General features: G+C 36.3%; 1 pseudogene; it reads left to right on the forward strand.

Annotated features, from left to right (window-relative positions):
- Positions 1–19,299, forward strand: part of LOC109436535 (alpha-enolase) — a 79,558-nt pseudogene extending 60,259 nt beyond the window's left edge.
- The last annotated feature ends 4,308 nt before the right edge of the window (positions 19,300–23,607 follow it).

Consider the following 23,607-nt stretch of genomic DNA (forward strand, 5'->3'; position numbering starts at 1 on the left):
GTCTTTGATCCATTTTGAATTAATTTTGGTACATGGTGACAGATAGCAGTCCAGTTTCCTTCTTTTGCACGTGGCTATCCAATTCTCCCAGCACCATTTATTGAAGAGGCTGTCTTTCCTCTATTGTATGTTTTTAGCGTCTTTGTCAAAAATTATCTGTCCATATTTATGTGGTTTTATTTCTGGGTTCTCAATTCTATTTCATTAGTCTATGTGTCTATTTTTCTGCCAATACCATGCTGTTTTGATTATTGTAGCCCTGTAGTACAAGCTAAAGTCAGGGAGTGTGATACCTCCAGTATTGTTCTTTTTTCTTAAGATTGCTTTGGCTATTCGGGGTCTTTTGTGGTTCCAAACAAATCTGATGATTTTTTGTTCTATTTCTTAAAAAATGCCATTAGGATTTTGATAGGGATTGCATTAAATCTGTATATTGCTTTGGGTAATATGGCCATTTTAACTACGTTGATTCTTCCAATCCATGAGCACGGAATGTCTTTCCATTTCTTTGTGTCTTCTTCAATTTCTTTCAAAAATGTCTTATAGTTTTCAACACATAGGTCCTTCACATCCTTGGTTAAGTTTATTCCTAGGTATTTTATTCTTTTTGCTGCAATTGCAAAAGGAATTGCTTTTTGTATTTCTTTTTCTGAGATTTCATTGTTAGTATATAGGAATGCAATGGACTTTTGTACGTTGATTTTGTAGCCAGCAACTTTACTGTATTCGTTGATTGTTTCTAATAGCTTTTTGGTGGAGTCTTTAGGGTTTTCTATATATAGCATCATGTCATCTGCAAAGAGTGATAATTTAACTTCTTCATTCCCAATTTGGATGCCTTTTATTTCTTTCTCTTGCCTGATTGCTCTCGCAAGGACTTCAAACACTATGTTGAAAAGCAGAGGTGATAGGGGACAGCCCTTTCTTGTTCCTGAACGTAGAGCAAAGGACTTCAGTTTTGCACCATTAATTATGAGATTAGCCGAGGGCTTGTCATATGTGGCCTTTATTGTGTTAAGGTATTTTCCTTCTATACCTATTTTATTAAGTGTTTTAATCATAAATGGATGTTGTATCTTGTCAAATGCTTTTTCTGCATCAATTGATGTAATCATATGATTTCTGTCCTTTATTTTGTTTATGTGATGTATCACATTGATGGATTTGCGGATGTTGAACCAACCTTGTGCCCCAGCGATGAACCCCACTTGGTCGTGATGAATAATCTTTTTAATGCATTGTTGTATTTGATTTGCTAGGATTTTGTTTAGGATTTTTGCATCTGTATTCATCAGAGATATTGGTCTGTAGTTTTCTTTTTTTGTGTTGTCCTTACCAGGTTTTGGTATCAGAGTAATGTTGGCCTTATAAAATGAGTTAGGGAGTACTGTCTCTTCTTCAATTTTTTGGAAGAGTTTGAGCAGGATTGGTATTAGATCCTCTTTGAAGGTTTGGTAGAATTCACTAGTGAAGCCATCTGGTCCCGGACTTTTGCTTTTGGGAAGGTTTTGGATGATTGATTCAATTTCGTTACTTGTGATCAGTCTGTTTAGATTTTCCAGTTCTTCATTTTTCAGCCTTGGAAGGCTATATGTTTCTAAGAACTTGTCCATTACTTCTAGGTGATTGAATTTGGTGGCATATACTGCCTCAAAGTATTCTTGGATGATCTTCTGTATTTGTGTGGTGTCCGTGATAACTTCCCCTTTTTCACTTCTGATTTTGTTAATTAGTGTCTTCTTTCTTTTTATCTTAGTGAGTCTAGCCAAGGGTTTGTCAATTTTGCTAATCTTTTCAAAGAACCAGCTCTTTGTCACATTAATTTTTCTATTGTCTTTTTGTTCTCTGTTTCATTTAGTTCTGCTCTGATTTTTGTTATTTCCTTTCTTCTGCTGACCTTGGGTTTCACTTGTTCTTCTTTTTCTAGTTCTTTAAGGTGTAACATGAGGTTATTTATTTGGGATTTTTCTTGTTTCTTGAGATAGGCCTGTAATGATATAAATTTCCCTCTTAAAACTGCTTTCGCTGCATCCCAAAAATTTTGGTAGGATGTATTTTCATTGTCATTTGTTTCTATGTATCTTTTGATCTCTCCTCTAATTTCTTCTTTGTCCCAGTCGTTCTTTAAAAGTATGTTGTTTAATCTCCATGTATTTGTGTTTTTTCCTGCTTTCTTTTTGCAGTTGATATCCAATTTCAAAGCCTTGTGATCAGAGAATATGCTTGGTATGATTTCAATCTTCTTAAATTTGCTGAGGCTGATTTTATGTCCCAATATATGGTCTATCCTTGAGAATGTTCCATGTACACTAGAAAAGAATGTATAGTCTGATGTTTTAGGATGAAGTGCTCTACAATGTCAATTATGTCCATTTCATCTAATGTGTCATGTAGGGCTGCTATTTTGTTATTTATTTTCTGTTTGGATGCTCTATCCATAACTGTCAATGATGTATTTAAGTCCCCTAGTATAATTGTGTTTTGGTCAATTTCTCCCTTTAGTTTGTTAGTAGTTTCTTGGTATATTTCGGTGCTCCCTGATTGGGGGCATAAATATTGATGACTGTTATGTCTTCTTGTTGTATAGTCCTCTTTACCATTATGAAATGTCCATCTTTGTCTCTTGTTATCTTTTTCACCCTGAAGTCTGTTTCATCTGATATCATTATGGCTACACCTGATTTTCTCTGGGTACCATTTGCTTGGAGTGTCAATTTCCACCCTTTCACTTTGAGTCTATGCTTGTCCTTGTAGCTGAGATGTGTCTCTTGGAGACAGCATATGGTTGGGTTTAGTTTTTGATCCAATCTGCTACTCTGTGCCTTTTTATTGGTGAGTTCAGTCCATTTACATTTAGGGTGATTATTGATATGTGAGGATTTCCTGTCATTCTATCTTTAGTTTTCTGGTAAGGCTGTGTCTCCATTGTTTCTTTGCATTTTCTTGTTGTCTATTATTTCTGTGTGGTGGTATTCTATGATTTTCCCCTCTGTTTCTTCTTTTATTACAGTATATATTTCAGTTCTGATGTTTTTTGAGTGGTTACCCTTAAGTTTATGTAGAAGAAAGTTTGATATTTAGAGTATTCCATTTTCTTCAGCACGCTTACTTTCTCCATTCCCATATTCCGGTTCAGGCCTTTACTCTCCCCCTTTTTATGTTTTGCTTGCCACAAATTGTCCCTGTTGATGGTGGTCGAATAGCCTCCTTTAGTATTTCTTGTAGTGCAGGTCGTGTATTAGAAAATTCCCTCAGCTTCTGTATGTCTGGAAAGGTCTTTATTCCTCCTTCATATCTAAAGGATATCTTTGCTGGATATATTATTCTTGGCTCATAATTTCTCTCTTTCAATAGTTTGAATATTTGGTTCCACTCCCTCCTGGCTTGTAGAGTTTCTGCTGAAAAATCTGATGATAATCTAATGGGCTTTCCTTTGTAGGGTACCGTCTTCTTTTCCCTGGCTGCCTTGAGGATTCTTTCTTTGTCGTTGACTTTAGACAGCTTCAATACAATGTGCCTTGGAGAAGGCCTGTTGGGATTGAGGTAATTAGGTGTTCTATTTGCTTCTTGGATTCGAGGATCCAGTTCTGTCCACAAGTTTGGGAAGTTCTCATCAACAATTTGTTTGAATATATTCTCTGTTCCCTTCTCTCTTTCTTCTCCTTCTGGTATGCCCATTATTCTTATATTGCTCTTTCTGATGGAGTCAGAAAGTTCTTGTAGAGTTCTTTCATTTCTTTTAAGTCTCAAGTCTCTTTCTTCTTCCATCTGTGTAATTTCCAGGTTTCTATCTTCGATGTCACTGATTCTTTCCTCCATCTGGTCAACTCTACTACCTAAGCTGGTTATTTCATTCTTAATTTCTTCTATTGAGTTCTTAATCTCCAGAAATTCTGTTTGGTTCTTTTTTAAAATTTCAATCTCTTTCGTACAATGCTCATGCTGTTCTTTGATTGTATTTCTGAGTTCCTTAAACTGCCTTTCTGTGTTTTCTTGCATCTCGTTGAATTTTTTCAGAACTGCAATCTTGAATTCTCTGTCATTTAAGTCACATATTTCCATTTCTTTAAGTTCCTTTTCTGGAGATTTTACTGTGTTTCTGAGCTATCTTGCTGCCTTGGTTATTCATGGCAATTACTGATTTATTATTTCTCTTCCTAGACATCTACAGGAGTTGCTTCTGCAACAGGTTGGTAGGAGGAGGTCTTTCTTTTGTTTTCCTGTACTTGTTGGTAGAAAGTTTTATTTTCTCTCTGACTGCAGCGTTTTTTTCTCTCTCTCACACGGTAGTGCTATGTTTTCTCTGCACTATTCCAGCTTCTCACACAATGGGGGGATTCCCTGGGAGACAGGCTTCTCCTCTGTTAATAGTTTACCTGGGTCACAGAGCGCAGAGTCCGTGTGGGTATGTGGGGAGTTTTTGAAGTTCCAAAGCTCTTCCTGCACCAGATTTAGAGCCCATATGTTTCAGCAGTTCTGTTTACTCCTGCAGGCATCTGCCCAGATAGGTGTGGCCAGGAGCTGCGTGAGTTGTGAGAGGTGGCCCAGAGCAATGGCAGTGACACCACCACAGCCAGTCCTGCTTCCACAGCTCCCTCCCCTTTGCCAGAACTAGTTGGGCTGCAAGTCTGTGTCTGTGGTCCACCGTTCTCAGAACAGCAAATATTCTGTTCTTTTGATCTGACACTGCTACTGTTCTGCTTCTAGCAGTGGGCAGTTGGGGGCGGGTCGAGCTCTGGGAGGGGAGGGAGGAGGCGGCTAATCTCAGGGCCTAAGGCTTCCATTCTCTGCTCGGCAGTGAGGTCTTAAACCACCATTTTCAGCCTTCTTCCCTCAGTCTTTTCCCCGAGGTCTCGGCCGTGAGCGTTGGGTTCAGCTGTGTTATATGCTGCCCCCTCAGCCCTGTGGGACATAAGCAGAGCCCTGGCAGTCTGAGTACTTCCCTCTCCCGCAGCTGCGGTAGTTCCGGGATGCAGCGAGCTAGGGGCACTGAGCTAGGTCTGAGTCCTGTGTCCACAGGGCTCCGTCTCCTCACTTCCCCTTCCTTCCTTACCCGCTCGCATGATTTGCCCACCTTTAGGTGAATTCAGTAGTGGGCCTCTTCGTCTTGCCTGTCTGCTGTGCAGGGAGACCTTTGTGGAGTTATTGTTGTTCGATTAGTTGTAAATTCCAGGGGAGCGTTACAGAGGCTCACCTCACGCCGCCATTTTGATGGCGTCTCGTTAATTCTTATAAGTAAAGAAAACTCTTAAAAGGAAAAATAAATTTTCAAAATCTCATCTTTATTTCTTTATTCTGTAACTTCCTACAATTCTTTAATGTAAAAACAGTTTTTGAAGCTTTCTGTGATCTATAATGATGAAGTTTTATTATTCAAAAGATTGGGTAACCCCTTCCTATTTCATTAGCTAAATTAACTATCACAGTTAATTCCCCTCCCAGATTAAAGCATTAATGATCTTAGAATTACTCTGAAAAATTAACTCTAGTCCTCTGAAAAATAGATTTTAATGGCAACAAAAGAATATAAGAACTCCCAAATGAAATATTAACCACAACTTAGAGATTCCAAGTGTTACTGCTGTATTGGGAACAGAAGTGCAAATCAATGCCTGATATAGTGCCAAATGCAAATTACCAGTGAAAGAGAAACATCGCTCTGGGTATATCAGCAAACTGTAGAAGATGACCTCTGAGAGGTGACAGACTCCTGAAGGACGCTTCTTAGGTTCATTTTTGAAGTATGGCATCTGATTAAAGTAGTTCAGGTGGAAATAAGAGATCAAATCTCGATTTCTAACTCACGCCGTAATTCAAAATAGATGCATATATAAAGGCAGAATATTTTCCCAAATATTCTGAAACACCATAGTAAACCGCATGTATCTTTTTCATAGTTGAAGCTATTATTCCCAGCAATATTATTCACTATGAAATAATCTTGTTATAATATTTGAAGCATGAAATGTCTGCAGATTAAAGACAACGTTTCATGAAAAAATAAGAAGAGAAAAAATAAAACTAATATGAGGTTTTATATTCATTTGATCAGTTGCATTTTTCAGGTCATTTCAATAATTTATTTTTTCTTATAGTTTAACTGTACTAAAAACCTGTCACTGGAATGGCTATCACAAATATGAATCATTTTATAAAAAATATTAAAATTTAGAATCACTGTGGTTTTTCATAGATGCCAGTTAGCTGTTATCATATTCAGCAATTCAATAGAATAGTATTTTATCTCTGTGAATTAAGGGAAAATGTCACACACACGTGCGTGCACACACACATCCATTCATTTATGCATTATTACTGTCACTTTTGGAAGGTGAAAAAGTTTTGAAAAGTAAATACTGCAAAGCTTATCTCTGTGTAGAAAATTTAGCCTACTAATTCTGGGACTACAACGGATATTTTCCTGTCACTGGAGTCTTTATTTTATCAGAGTTTATCAACTATGAATAATTCTATTTTCCAGACTGACCAACTTAAGCCCACGATGCCATCTTTTCTGGTATTTTCCCTTTTTCTCTTGTGTTTTTCTAATGAGCAATAGAGCAAGCTCATGTCTTAGTTAACACTGGTTTCATTTCCTGTTTCAATAACCACTTCCTTTTTAGATCCTTTCAATACACATTGTGTGACACATCCACAGGTGATATTAACCAGAAAAGAAAGCCGCCCACATCTGTTGTTTTTCTGCACAAGCTTTTGGTGCTCCTTATTCCATTTATAGAAAAGTACAGGGAATACGTTATGCCTTGATTAGCAAAATAGGACGTCCACAAATGGTTAAATAGCTCTTGTGCTTGGTGTCAGGATAAAGATATTTATATAAGCTTTCACTTCAGTGTTTCTTATTTAAAATGGGAAGGGTTATTTTAAATTAGTTATCATCTATCTTAAACATTTAATTTCTAACAGGTTGTTTTAGGTAAGTAGTTGCACGAGCACAATTTGTTATATAACTTACTGGTCCTAAAGTTGTTGAACCTCTGTTTCTGTGTTTTTTTGTTTTTGTTTTTGTTTTTTCTCGTGAACATTTACCTAGTCAGTGATGTTTTATGTCATTTAGTTAAAGAAAAGGATTTAATTACGTGCCAAAGCATGATCAAATTCTACATGTCACATAAGTACAAACTTGAAAGCAACCTTTATGTATTGTTTATATTTTCTTCAAGATATATAAAAAGAGACTATCATTTTATCATTTTATATTAAAAACAGCCTGCCAAAAGAATAAACAGGTATAAGAATCCCTAAAATAGGGGAAATTAATCAAATGATTAAAGAGGGTGGCAAGGAAGTGGGATATGGGGGGGGGATCCAGAAAGGACATAGGGCATTTTTTTTTTCTTTTCGTTACTAAGGAGAGACTTTTAAGGTAAGAGATGAAAACGTGCAGAACTACTTATAGAGAAACCACTTATAGCCTTTTGTTGTTGTTGTAGCTAATCTACTTACTCCAAAAAAAAAAAAAAAATCTTGTTTATTTTACCCCACCCTATGTGTTAGCCACCCATAACCCAGGCCAATAAATCTATCTAGGGTTCTTTGATTTGCACAATGTAGTTAAACTTCCTATTCCCTCATTCCCAACTCTAAAACAATGAATGTAACAGTGGTATTTTTAAAGTAGCAAAGATGACAAATGTGTTAGGCTTTCACCAAAAATCTTACTATTGGGGAGAAAAAAATAGACTGTGCTTCCAGATTGCTCACATTTGTGGCTGCACTGGATAAATTAATATAAAGAAAGCAATGTTCAACAAATGTAGCAGAAAAAGCATCCATTATTGAACAGAAGTGTTCAAGACTGCACATTTTAGGAAACTTAATTCAATCATGTGTAGTATAGGAAATGCATGCATACACAATTTAAACAATATAGAAGACAGAGAAAAGATTAACACATCAAACTTTTTCCAAAGAAGTTTGTTATCATGTGAAGTAACAAACGTGTACAACAAATTACATGTGAGGTAAACTATCAGCACTATAAAAATGCTACAATGGGCAATGGCATGAAAGTGGAAATATTGGAGGAGATTTAAAACCATGATAGTTACTCTCATTCATTGCCATGGACATAAATGGCATCTAGATTATGAGGTGCTCGCAAAGTACATAATAAGTACACATATATACATATCCATATATGTATATGCATACATATATACACACATATCTATATACAGGTGTATAGCGTATATACACACATACACACTTATGCATTTATATGAAGATATATGCATATATGTATATATAGATATCTGTTTCTGTCTTTAGCTCTATCTCTCTCCATATCTATATTCACTGTTCTCTCTAAGCTCCAGACACAAATGCCCAATTGCTTACATGAAACATCTTGGATATCTCACATGCAGCTCAAATTTAACAGGTGTACAGCTGAGCCTTAGATTTCTTATGGCTCCAACAGATTCCCCTTCATCAGTTTTACTTTCTCACTAAATGGGACCACTTGTTATTCAGCTGCTCAAGTCTGGAAGTATATGTTTTGATTCTTTCCTTTCCTAAGCCCCTATGTATAAGCCAGCAGCAAGCACTGTGGATGCATGCCTCAGACCATGTGCCCGTTCTGTCTGCAGTGACCATGTCCCCGTTCCGTTGCTATTGCTGGCCTTACATCTGCCTCACCTGTCAGTTCAATCTGCACTTCCCAGGGAGCGTAAGCAAAAGGGTAAATCAGATCATGTCACTTGTTAAATCACCTCACATACTTCTCATGTCAGGGTTAATAAAATCCAACGACGTTGTCTTAACCCAGCCTCGCTCCTGAACTCATCTGTTGACAGTCTGGTCATCAGATACTTTTCAGATCCTTTTTCTTCTTCAGGGTTTCTTTGGCATTTTGGAACTCCGATTTTCACACTTTAAATACACTTAACTTCATATTGCAGCCAATTTGCCTCCTGTGAGAAGTTTTTTTCCTGAAATTCTAGTAAAATTAGGCCTCTAGGTTACTACTTCCAAAAGGGGGAAAAGGAGGAAGAAATAGTATATGACATAGTTCCTTTTTTTTTTTTTGGCTTGGCTTATCATAAGTTGTGATTGTTCTGTTCATGTGTTTATTTACTTATTTCTTGGAAATATCTGTCTTGTTATCCAATTGATCTTTGTTGTTGAGCACTTGAATGTCATAGACAGTCATTATATATTTTTGAATGAATGGATGGATGCATGTACACGAATGTGCCAGAAATGCTGGGCGGACGAAAAGCAGATGCTGTCAAATACATAAGACATTACGCGGTCCACTGAGAATAAAGAACAAGTAATGGATGTTTAATGGATAGGAAAGTCAGACTGTAATAATGGAAAATTAAATTGAAACTAGATTGTGGAGGGTATTGTGTTTTATTTTTTGAAAACAGGAAGTCATCTTGCAAGAAAGCACATAACAAAAATAACTGATGACAGCTTGGGGAATACTTAGGTTGCAAAGAGCTAAAAGGCTGACCATAGTCCACTTAGGCTATTAGAATAATTCAGATAATTAATAATACTTGTTACTTAATAATACTTGTGATTTGTTACTTATGCTGCAGCTATCATTCCAGTTGAAGTTTCAGAATATGGCTATTATCCATTCATTCATTCAATTACTCAATGGAGATACTGTCTTAGTTACTTTTTAATCTTCAGAACTGCTATGAATCTAGATAGGTTCAAGAAATGGATGACCCGTTTAAATCCTGGCCTCTCAGCCCTTTGGCCTCCTTCTTGTCTGAATTTCATTTTCAAACATCTGCCATCAACTCCCACATTCACATCTTCTAAATTGTACTCAGTTGAAAGTGCTCCAGTTCTGACATCAGACGCTCTCAGATCTCAATAGGCTATTTCCTGAACAAAACCCAGCATCACCTGTCTGTAACGTCCTTGGGGATATCCAGTCCATTAACCTCTGTGTGCTTTCCCTGCTTAACACACACTTTTAGTCCTCAGTTCTGTTATGGGACATTCGTAAATTGTCACACATGGCTTAATATCACTTGACATAAACACGTAATGATTTTTCTCTCTCATTCAAATGAGGTTAACTGACTGATTATTGTCCATTGTTTTTAAACAATGTTAACCAAAATATGTGAGTTTCTTTGCTGAGAAGATCTGTGGGAAACATCTAAGTACCTATGCTCTTCCTCTTGCAAATTGTGCTTCCCCATTTTTCATGTTGCTGTAAACTATAGGGAACATACACCTTAGTGTTCTAAGGAAATGAGAAAAAAAAAAAGAAAACCTCACACACACACACACACACACACACTCACACACACACAAACTTTTGACAGAATATCAACATGAAGCCACATTTTATACACTGAGGGAAACTATAAACTATAACACTTGGCCTGCTCCTGCCTCCAGGTCTAATATTCTGTACAGAATTAGCTGAAAGGCTCAAGAAGAGAGCTGCCATGTGAACACATAGTTGATAGATTCAAACCAACTATAGTGTCTGGACAAGTTGATAACTTGGATAATCCCATCTTTATGGAAAGTGCTGGAACTAGTGGGGATAACACCTTGGTATTATATGACAGTGCATTTGCTAGGGAGCAAAGGAAGTCTGAATACATTTTCATGGTTCGTGTCACTCATTGCTCTTGAATTCCTCACTCATTTCAGGCAAAAAGTGAACACATATTTCCCCCCCCCCCCCAGAGGGAATGAGATCTAATTTTTCAGGTCCTATAGCAATGTTGTATTGAATTATGCTTATATTAAATTGTTTATAAGTTCATTTAATATTTCCTCAATGTTAAATCCTTGTACCCATTAGTCCATTCATCATTCCTATGTAGCTAAAATCTACATTCTAGAGGATTCCCTAGGTTCACTTTGTCCACACTTATGTCTGGGTTGCCAGGATTACTAAAGATCATCACCCAACCAGACAACTATAAAGTTAGCCTTCTTGTATGAACAGGGCCAAGTAAACTGCTCAGGAATTCCATGAGATTTCTATAATTTGGCTAACTCTTTCATTCTCTGTACTATTTCAAAATATTTACTCTTTGCAAAAATTTGGCCCGACCACGTTGTTCTTATTCTTTGCAAATTAGTGTGCCTCTCAATTTACAGAGAAAATAAAAGGAATCCATTTTAACTACCTCAACCTCCTTCCAAATACAAACACACACACACACACACACACACACACACACACACACACAATATATTCAGTTGCTGCAGCCACAGAGATGAGGTCATATTGTTGAGGATATGCTTCCTATGCAGTTACATGGGGGTATTAGGTACATGAGTTGTGGGGATGGATAAGAAATGTTCTAATGCCACTGTTCACAATAGCTATATATTGAGCAATTGACCTCCTTGCTACAACTTCCAGGCTTTATATAAATGGAGATTGTGGCCACTATTTCACAGGTCTGCCCTGAGAATATTCTTAATGCACGTAAGATTACTTACGAATGTGTGACAGAGTTGGTTCTCACTGCATTATAAAAATTATCTCAAATATTGCTATCTGTATGAATAAGGACTCCCCATAGTTCAGTTCAAGGCAGAACAGTCTCTCTCTGAAGGCACGGGGAGGTGTGAGAGGCACAAGGAGTGATCACGGGAATCTAATTAATAGAGTACTAAAAAGACCAAAGGCTTTAATACTGATCTGGATGTGTGTGTGTGTGTGTGGGGGGGGGGGAGGGCGATCAAAATTGACAGACTGCTCCAGGGTCAATTAGCACAAGTTTTCAAACACATATTTCTGATGGTCAAGAATAATAGTACATCCCTAAGAGATGTGAGAGAAGTAGGCTTTATCTTTATTACGAGGTCACACTTAAACAATGTGCATTATTCTTCCCAAAGCAACTCTCTCATTGCGTTAGTTACATCTCCATTTATCCACTAATATCAATCAAATGGTCTTCACCTTAAGTTCTTGCATTTCCTCTTTAATGTTACATGTAAATATGTTTAATTACATTTTAAAAATTAAGATTTTAATAATAAAGTACCCTGAGACTCTTTGTAAACACTATTGTCAGATTTCATAAATCCTTCTTTTGAAGTTTGACCCGACTTCTTTTTGGCATTCTGCTATCTGGTTTCCCCTAGGTCTTTAATAGGAAACAAGTCCAACTTCTAATTTGGACAAGCTAATACTCATTGGATTTCAATGCTATTCCTCCCCAAATGTGTATCACATCTTCTAAATATATACAAAACTAACTATAATAGAGAATGCTTTTTATTTTTATTGTTATTTATTTATTTTTTATGTGTGTGGTTTGTCTTAAAATAAGATACAAACCTGGTAATTGATATTTCAAATTAGTGATTGCCACCTAAAATATTTTAAGGATAATTTTCATATTTTTACTTTGATACAGATTTATAATATCCTAATTAATTTCTCTAGCTACATGTTTGTTTATAAATAAAGTATAAAGAAAAGATTGTCAGAGAAACTTTTATTTCATATTTAACATTAATAACAGTAAAATGTGTTTATTAAGAATAAAGATAAATAACATTCTTTATTTATTTTTTATTTCCCAGCTATCACTATTTGTTAACTGACTGTAATGACAAGATTTTATATCTAAACAAAATTAAGATTTAATACAAAGTATTTGAAAATTAGTGTCCTTATTTTAAAAAGTGTGAAGTACATTTTTTAAATAAATGGTAAGCTTGATATTTGTTGAGTTCTCCTTTGTGAGTTAACATGTGGTCAATATTAGCAAGTGTTTCTTTTTTAGTATTGTTGGCTTATATTTTAAATCTTTATTTTAATTCTCTTTATATTATTTCTTTATACAGTCCATATTAATTAGATTTACCCATGCATTTACCTTTCTCACTTCTCCTCAGCATAAGGTATCCTGTCTTGCCCTATCTTGCTGCTGTCTTTTATGTTGCCAGCACTGTATTAAGAAATTAAAAAGAGAACTAAGAGTTCAAGAGGAGGTGAGAGTCGAGAGAGCACAGTTAATACTGAACCTTTTCCTTGTCAGTCCCTGGAATCTAAATTTTGTCCCCTCAATCCAGAAAGTCTATTAAAAGCTCTGCTTAGCTTAGTTTCTTGCACAGCTTTCCTTTCACTATGGCAATAGATACCATGTCTCTATTAGTTGAAAGTCACCCCAAAAGTTAAGTTTACCTTTATGGGCTTTTCTCTCCTACCTCCTGACCCTTGTTTTCCTAAGTCCTCACAGCTTTGGTTGCCCACAGAGCCTTCAAACAGAGTCTTGAAGAAAATACTTTAAACGTTGTCCAGCTTGTTTAGTTGTCAAATGGGAGATTAGTTTGAACCCCCTACTACAGCATTGCTGAAAATGGGAACCTAATAGATAATTTTTAAATTTGAACCAATTAGCATTGTGTTTGAAATGCATCCCCTTTGCCCCTTTTTAATAGGCTACATATCATTTGTGGATATACAGTCATGCGTCCCTTAATAACAGCAGTACAGTCTGAGAAATGCGTCATTAGGCAGTTTTGACATGGGAACATCATGGAGAGCACTTACCCACACCTGGACAGTGTAGCGCTCTGCACATCGAGGCTACATGACACAGCCTGTTGCTGCCCAGCTACGAGACCGGACATCATGTACCTGTGCTCCATAATGTAGGCAATTGTAACATAATGTTAATATTTGCGTATCTTAACATATCTGAACATAGAAAAGGTTCAGTGAAAATATGGTATAAAAGATATTAAAAAAGTAGTCCATCTGACTAGGGCGCTTACCATGAGTGGAGCTTGCAGACTGGACGCTGCTCTGGCTGAGTCAGTGAGTGAGGGTGAGTGAATGTGAAGGCCGCGGATGTGACTGTACACACTGCAGACTTTATAAACACTGTGCACTTAAGCTACGCTAAATTTATAAAAACATATTTTTCTTCAATGAATTAACCTTAGCTTACTGTAACGATTTATATACTTTTTTTTTTTTAGTTTTCGACTCTTGTAATACAAAACAATTAGCTTAAAACATAAGCACATTGTACACTGTGGAAAAAAGAAGTCCTTTATATCCTCATTCTATAAGCTTTTTTCTATTTAAATTATTGTTATTTAATTTTTTAAACTCTTTTGTTAGAAACTAAAACACGAACATACACAGTAGCCCAGGTCTACTCAGGGTCAGGGTCATCAGTATCACTGTCTCCACAGTCACCTCTTGTCCTACTGGGAAGGTCTTCAGGGGCAGTCATATGTGCAAAGCTGTCATCTCCTGTGACGACCAGGCCTCTTCTGGAACACCCCCTGAATGACCTGCCTGAGGCTATTTTTGAGGAGGTATCATCCTTTTCAGAAACATGTTAATAGTGGTTTGCTTGGTTTTTGTATTTCTTTTTTTCATCATAAATATGCTTGCAAGCAGATAATGCAACATGAATATTCCTCTCTATTAATGAATACCTTTCGGTGTTGGGGTGCATGTTTTCAGTCTTTTTAAGGAGCTTGTTGAGGTCTGTAAAGCTTCTGCAAAACTCTTCACTGTAAATTGTCTCAGGGGTTCTTCTTCTTTTTTCTCTTCTCCTGCAGTTTCCCTTTCTCTTGCCTCTTCTCCAGCGATGCGCTCCTGTTCCAGTTCCGATAAGTCTTCCTTAGTCAGTTCCTTGGAAACCCCTCTAGGAGCTCCTCAGTGACATCCTCACCCACATCCAGGTCCAAGTCGTTCAGCACCTCAGACACAGCCTTGGTGAGTTTTGCAACCTCCTCATCCTTGGCAAATCCTTTGAAACCATGGGAGAACCTCTTGAGTGTCTTCTTCCAGATGCCATCCATACACTCCTTGGTGACATCACCCCGAGCTCCATCAAGGTCCTTGATGCAGTCCTAGGGGGAATCCTTCCAGAACAGCATCAGTGTCTCCTCAGTTGTAGCAGCAGCCTGGGCAAAGGTCCTCAGGCAGGAGGCCTTAGGAGCTGCTACGACTCATTGGTCTATTGGTTGGAGTAAGGAGGTGGTGTTGGAGGGAGAAACACCATTACGATATGCATTTATTATACTACAGTTTGATGAAAATTACCAATAAAAGGGGGTTGTCAGGAACATTAGCAACAATAAGCAAAATCTTGAAAGGTATGTTAGTCTCCAAATGATACTGCTCCATTTCACTGGCATAGCAATCAGGAGGCATCTGGGAGAGGAGCTGGGCCACCATGACTCCTTCCTGCTCCTGTAGGACACTCCCAGTGTGTGCTTATTCATGTGTGTGAAGGCCGTGGGGTTCTCACTCTGCCAGGTCACAAAGGTGCAATGTGCAGCTTGCAGCACTGCACCCAAGCAATACTGTCATCCTGTTCTTAAAAGCCCTGAGACCTGGCATTGACTTGGCCTCCTTACACATGAAAGTCCTTCCAGGCATCTGTTTCCAGAATATGGAGATTTCATCCATTTTGAACATTTACTCTGGCAAATAATTTTCTTCCACAATCCGCTTATCCAGAGTTTTCAAAAATTATCCAGCTGCCTTCACATCAGCTCTCACGGAGTCACTATTCACTTTCACATGAGGTAATGGATAACGATTCTGGAATCACTTAAATCGCCTAGAACTAGCAGTAAATTCAACATCACAGTCAGGTCCAGCCTTTTCTTTCAACAACATGAACACATTTTTGCTTTGGCTGTGATTGTGATGGTGCTGAGAGGGATACACTTCAATGTCTGGTCTTCAGTCCATGTCATTAGAAGTTTCTCCATGTCTTATACAGTTCTGTCCGGAATTTTAGTTAGTCTCATTGCCGTCAATGAAGCAGATCCTTTTAACAGCTTCTGTCACTTTGTTTTTGTTCTTCAAGATTGTAGCTATGGTGGAATGGGACACGCTTGACTGGAGAGCAATGACCATTACTGATTTTCCTTAATCATTTTTAATTTTGTTTCCAGGTCAGTCACTCAATGCGGCCTCTTCCTGGAAACATTAGCAGTGGATTTTGTATGCTTAGGGGCCAGGATGAACAAAACAACATGGGATTAAATCAACCACAAAAGAAAATGATGCATTCAGGTGATGCAGCAACACAGATGTATAAGGCTGCTGCAGCAGTAACACTGTTTTACAACAAACTTTTATAAGTAGAGAAAGTATGCTCTAAAATAACAATACAAATTGTTGTATAATAAATGCATAAACCAGTGACATCAATCGTTTATTATCATTAGTAAGTCTCCTGTATTGTACATAAGTGTGTATAATATAGTTTTTATTACCAGTAGCATGTTGTTTGTTTACACTTGCATCACTACAAACACAGCATAATATGTTGCTCTATGACATTACAATCGTTTTGACATCAGTAGGCAACAGGAATTTTTTTTCAGCTCCACTATAATCTTATGGGACCACAGTTGTAAATGCAGCCCATTGTTGACTGATATGTTATGCAGCACATATCTGTATATTATTTTGGTAGAGTGATTCCGTCTTTCCCATTAATTTTATTCTTACTGTTTTTTGATGAAAGTTTTAAGGACTGTTTTTCACATTTCAAGTTAGGTAAAACTGGTCAGAATTTTGTTACAGTGATATCACTCAATTATTTTTATAATATTAAGTGTCACAGTCAAAATAGCATAGCAAAATGTCCTAAACATAGTTTTCATGATTTACCATCTGTCAATAAAGTTTTAATTAATTTTGTTGAAATCTAAGAATTGGAACCCTCTTAAATTGTAATAAGTTTTGTTATCCTGCAATTAATGTTCACAATAGCAGCAGCATCAATATTTGCAATTGTCTCTTTGATGATCTCAAGTTTTTTACACCTTACCCAGTGCTACATATTAACAGCCTGGAATGGATAAGGGATTTGCTTTTCTTTTAGAAGGTGGAATAAGGATTGTGGTAGCGTAAATTGGAAAGTGCAACTAATACTACAAGCTATTAGGCAAGCCAATTTAGGAAACAAATATGAAAATTGACACAATTTAGTTCATAACAGCATATGAGGTGTGATTAAACAATACAGTAAATAAAAAAAATTATTACAGTAAAAGACACATTGCCATTAATCCCACTCAAAATACACCCCCTCACTTCAAGCACACTTATCCCATCATTCTTGCCACTTTCTGAAGCAGTTCTGGAAGTCCTCTTTTCGTGAATGTCTTTAGTTGAGCTGTCGTTTCTGTCTTGATGTCCTGAATCGATTCAAAACATTTACCTTTCATGGTCATTTTGATTTTGGAGAAGAGCCAGAAGTCGCAAGGTGCCAGATCCAGTGAATAAAGTAGATGAGGACACACTGTTATGTTTTTATTTGACAGAAATTGCCAAATACCAGGAGTGATGTGTGATATGTAGCCTGTCTGCTGTGATCACAAAATACGGTGAATGCTGCTGCCAAGTGTCATCCAGAAAATCAGGGATCTTCAATAAGGGAAGTGGTGCGACGAACCTTAATAACAGTGTGTGACAAGTTTCAACTTGTTCAGTGCAGTTAGTCGGGTGTGAGCTACGGTTGACAGGAGGTGTGTTTTAAAGTGTGCCGTAAATCACGGATCAGGAACAACTCATTAACATGAAATGGGGAAACAGTTTCATCTTCCATCATGACAACACATCGTGTCACACATCGCTTCTGGTATACGGCAAATTCTGTCAAATGAAAACATTACGGTGTGTCCTCATCCACCTTATTCACTGGATCTGGCACCGTGCAACTTCTAGCTGTTCCCCAAACTCAAAATGACTGTGAAAGGTAAACACTTTTATCGATTCTGGACATCTAGGCAGCCAGGACAGTGCAATTAAAGACACTCATGAAAGAGGGCTTCCAGAACTGCTTCAGGAAGTGGCAAGAATGATGGGATAAGTGTGTTCAAAGTTAGGGGGTATATTTTAAGGAGGATTAATGGCAATGTGCCTGTTACTGCAATAAATTTAATTTAAACATTCACTGTATTTTGTGATCACACCTTGTGTAGGGCCATGAAAGACATTCAGAATAGTTAGTCCTCAGGGATTTTAAATTTGAGTGAGGTAGGAATAGAAATAATTGTGTAATTAGGTTTAATGTAGACAATAAAGGGTCTCTTGATTTAAAAAAAAATCAAAACAACATTATGAACAAAGGCAATATAATAAAAACAATACGAGCAAAAGCTTCAAGGTTACTAGTTTAAACTTGTAAATTTATTTGGAGCAACATTTCTCTTATTTTTCTTAGAGAACATTATTTGTTGAGAGGTAAATCTCTTAATTAACTTTTATTCACTCCTTGTTTGTCACTGTAGAGAGGTGCTGTAGATGACTACAGGGAATTAACGCAGGTTTTGTTCTGTTTTTTTGCATGAAGTTCTTGGTTTCATTCAATATTGGGATTTCGTGTTTAGGGTTCTTTGCATGGATATGATCATTCGATGAAAAATATAAGAGTGAGATAGAAGCATCACAATTTGTTTTATGGATATATAGATACAATGAATATCATTTCATATTTTTCACACTACTAGACCACAGAACGAAAGTGAGCACATTATTCTAAACTTCAAGTCCTTTAGTAAGTAATACAAAAAATAAAAACTCCAGTTTCTACTTTCACTAAAGCATTTACCAATGCCCTCTTAATGAGGTCTGGATTACCATATATAACTTGAAATAATGTCCCTGTCCCCTTAGGGCAAGAATGGTGGGATGAGGAGTAGATGTGATTTAATTACAGTTTGGGACACATGTTGGGAACTGGGTGAATTTAGTGTGTGTGTGTGTGTATGTGTGTGTGTGTTTAATCCTAAGTTTTTCTAAAGTATTTTATGTTTTCCATGGTATTTTCCCAATAGTTGTCCCTATTCTCTACAGGGTGGTTACGCTGGACTTGCCCCTGCATTTGTTGATTTGATCTACTTTGCTTTGCATGCCTGTAAAGAAATCATTGCACCTATTCAGGCATTAATGACCCACAGGTAATGATTCATTTACGTTACCCAGTGGGAAGATACTGCTCTATATCAGTAAACAAGGTGCCCATCCACAGTCAGCAGCACTCGGCAACTTGAGTAATCAAAGCAATAGCTTGCAGTTGTGCGTATAAAACTAATTTAAAAATGTACGAAGTTCATTTCCGAAAACTATTATACATTCAAAGCTGATTAAATTGTATTTTTGTTTTTCCTAGTGGCTTTAGGAAAGAATTTGTTGAAGTTGAACTAAATGAGAAACAGTTGCTCCTGTTTAGTGTGGTCAAACTCTGTTTTGCAACTAGGATTTCAAGGAAACGAGGCCCTTATCAGTGGGTCCATGATGCATGTTATTTAGCTACTCCGAAGTGTGGTGATAGCTAGTTGAGGCAACAGAATTTCTTTTTATTATTATTAATTTTATTGGGGTGACATTGGTTATTAAAACTATATAGGCTTCAAGTGTATGTTTATATAATATGTCATCTATGTACATATCACATTGTGTGTTCACCACTCAGAGTCAGTTCTCCTTCCATCACCACATATCTGACCCCCTTTTTCCTCTTCTATAACCCCTCTCTCCCCTACCCTCTGGTACCCACTAAACTGAGGCAACATAATTTTTAAAAAGAAAGGAAAATTATTGCAGCCATCATTGCAATGAAAATACATTTAAAATATTTAATTTAGTACATTTAAATGCTTGTGTCTATCAAGTTTACACTAGAACACCAAAAATGAATTATTTGTGACTATAACTTATGAGAGGTAATATAAAACTAAAATTTAACAGTGTATGTACTTTTTTCTCTATATAAAATACCAAGTGCCCTTACATCAAGTTCATACAATACCAGTTGTATTAATGTATCCTGTGATAACTGTACCTTTTTTCCTTTCAACCATATAAATATAGTTTTCTTTTTCAAAAACTTAAGAAAAAAGTCAGAGATGCCAGTATGGGGGCTTTTCCTGTTACGAATGATTTCCTATAGGACTGTGGTCATTTTTTACTGTACATTTGGCCTTTTTCAAATTTGTGTGGCAAGGGAAACTAACTTACTGTGGATTACTTGCATAACAAACCTTGACAAAGATCACGGAACACATAGTAACAGCTCCCCTTTTTGATGATAGTACCTATTTTTACAAAGTGAAATTCAAAAACTAAATAATTTATTAAAGTAGTTAGTATTAACAGAAAGTATCTGATGAGAATATCAAATTACTTTCTAAATAAGAGGCAGAAAAATCTTAAAACTACATCTTTGTTATATATACATTCAAACCTTTTAAAATATGAATGGACCAACAATAATTAAAGTGTTTAATAGTAAATTAAAGTCTATATTAGAATAATTTGAGGGCTACTGTTATTATGACTTATGCATATGTTAATATAAGTATGTGTGGCAATAAGCAGACTACGTTGACCAAGGGAGATGATATAGTCCATGGGTCTCAAGCTATTTCAGTCCAATGTCTCCAGTGACCATGTCCAGAAACATATTTTTAATCAGCAGTACTCTATATCCCCATTGTCAACAGACAAGCCGTTTTTATGTAGTCTGGTAAAAAAATAAAACTTACTCTTCTCCTTTTTCTTAATCAACTATACTTGTTATTTATCTAAAATACTTCACATAAAACGAAAGGAAAAACTAATCCCATATAATTTATATCCAATCCTGCAACCCATTTTTACAGCTCAGGTTATAGACACATTAGGCATTTTCCTGGGTTCATTAAAAGTCAGCAAAATAGTTTACATCAGCTAAGAAAATTAAATTATGACTTCACATTAAAAGGTGATATTTCCTTTGTTCCAGAGAGGCTATAAAATTCTATACCATAGTGACAATCAATCTAATCTTTAGACATGGAATTTTGCTTCTTCAGTTCTTTTCAGGCTGTGTCATTAGTTGCAATAACTCCTCAAGGCTTATTTACACTTTAAAGATTTTTTTTTTTCCAATGCTTAAAAAGAACATTTTCTAATAAAATTCCTTACACTGAAAGCTAAAGTAATCAGTGTATCCAAATTTATTTTGACTACATCCATTATTTAAAGCACTGTTACCCAGAACTCCTGATTAGCAGTGGGAATTCCCTGCATTGAAGCTGACTTGTCTTGGATTTACAACCTATTGTGGCATCACTCATATCGTGGTTATAGTATCAGCTGAAGGATTCTGAACACTCTTAGCTATATCATTTTGCCAGAGTATCTTCCTACACTGTGATTGGAACAATTGTAACCTAAGTTTAAACAGCCAGGACTAGTGTTAATATGGGCCAAAAACACTGTTAGAGCTTCAGTGATTTTCATTTCATTGACATTTTCATGTCATCTCTGTCCTACTTTTCACCTTGTCACTGACTCTCCTATTCCAGCCACCTGTGAGATACGCAGAAAATTGGACATAGCATTTACAAATTTGGGTTTTATAACATGTTAATGCTTCATGTATAATTTATTATTTTAGGTACTTTATTTTAATTGAGAATGGGATTTAGCAAAAACATGAGAGTATGGATTTGTTATTCTCATAAATACATTTTATGATATTGAATTGGTAACCCTTAAAGATTATAGCTTTTATTATATTGTAGCTAGGATAACTTTGAATGTGAAATAGAACAATTAATTAAAACATATCCAAAAATGCTACTTGCAGAATTGAATGAGGAGTAATTATTACATTCCTATAAACTCTTTTCTAAATGTGAGTACATAGAGAAGAAATCGGCCAATAAACTGTTCAGAGGTAATTGTCAGTCCACATCTGCGATTTTAATACCAACAACTTATAATACAATAGAACTCTAATCTCTGTCCTTTTTTATTGTATAGTTATGAAATTGTGTCACCTATTTATGGCTGTATGCACTATCTTGTACTTCATTGCAGCATTCTTACAATGTTCTATCTATGGCAGGAATTAATTGATATATCATGATATTGTTTAATCATTGTCATCCATAAGAAACAGTAAGGGATAATTTCAGATTGTGTCTGTGATTGTGGCAGGTTTTTCAAATTTAAATTAGGAGCTATCGTTGAGTGTGCCTGAGGTCTCTTAATTAAATGACCTTCCAACCTGTCCCTAACTTTCCCTGTTGAAAGACTAAACTTATATGATGTTGAAAAAAGATTTAAAATGTTGTTATTTAATTCCTTACTTTTCTCTTAATTTTGTTGTCTGCTTATCAAGTAATTTTAGTGCTATACTTCATCTAGTCTTTAGAATGTACATCAGATAATCACACCATATCAAACTCTTTAATTAAATTTATCTACAAGACACGTGAACCTGATCCTACTGGTGAACAAAGATCAAAATGCTGGCATCTTACAACTACACTAATTTTCAGCATGCTAAGGTGATTTCTCTGAAGTTATGAAATGAGGTTCATTGTCTTTTACAGTTTAAATATACATTGATACGAATTGGACTTATTTACCATTTTTGGTTGTGATAGCTGATTAATGTTATAACATATTGATTAAATAATTTCCAGATTAACTTCAAGTCTTTTAAAAAGTGATGCCAAATATCCTAAAGGTAATACATAATCCTGATCCGATAATAGGAGATAAAGCAAAATGTGATAACAAATAGCCCAAGTGGTGACAAGTAGCAATGCCAGGTAGTCAGTGCTGCTAGAAACTGAATGTTTGTGTTCCTGTAAAGACCATATGTTAAGTGGAATACCAGTGTGATGGTATTAGGAGGTGGGGCCTTTGGGAGTGATTAAGTCATGAGAGTGGAACTCCCATGAATAGGATTAGTGCCCTTAAAAAAGAGACTCCAGAGGGCTCCCTCACCCCTTCTGTCAGTGGAGGACTCAGGGAGAAGATGACCATCTGTGAATCAGGAAGCGGTCCTCTGCCAGACATCCAATTGGCCTGAATCTTGATCTTGGACCTCCCAGACTCCAGAATATATTTGAGTTTTTTGGTATGTATATCGTATAGGAGCTGGGATGGACTAAGACAGCTTAGCTACACTAGAGCTCTTTTCAACAGGTACATGTTGAATTGCCTGGCACTCTGGAGTTGGTCTTTAAGTATTAAAATTTACCAAGTTGCCCATGTAATCATTGCTGAAATCCTTATTGCATTTTCTTTTTATGTCACAGTAAGGAGATAATTCAGCACAAATAATAAAATGAGATATCCAATTACTATGTTGATCTATAGCCAGACTTTCTCTTGATTGTATGCTTTATAAGAAAACAATAACATTTGTTTTCCTGCTGACACGATGGTATTCATTTAACTGACCTGAAAAAATAAATGAGGAAAGGCACCTGTATCTCTGAAACTTGATTATTTTGTCATTCACTAAGCTGCTGTGATCAGCATGACTTTTTTGAATAATTTAGAGTCTCTCATTGTCGTTCCCTCAAAAGAATGACTTTGGCTCAGTGTATATTTGATGCTAAATATTTGTTTTTATTTGAAAGCATTAGTAGTTCAACTCAAAGCATTAATTAGTGTCTTATCAAAATGGGTAATTGGAAAACTTGGGACCAGATACTAGTGACTGATTATATTAGGTATAATTCATGTAGACTTGAATGGTGACTTAAATCCTTTGTATTGAAGTTGAAACATTTGATAATGGCTCTATGACCCAGAAGCCCCAAGTGCTACATATTATTCTTGAATCTAGAATTGATCAT

The sequence above is a fragment of the Rhinolophus sinicus genome, linkage group LG07 (assembly GCF_036562045.2).
Source record: "Rhinolophus sinicus isolate RSC01 linkage group LG07, ASM3656204v1, whole genome shotgun sequence".
Lineage (NCBI taxonomy): Eukaryota > Metazoa > Chordata > Mammalia > Chiroptera > Rhinolophidae > Rhinolophus > Rhinolophus sinicus.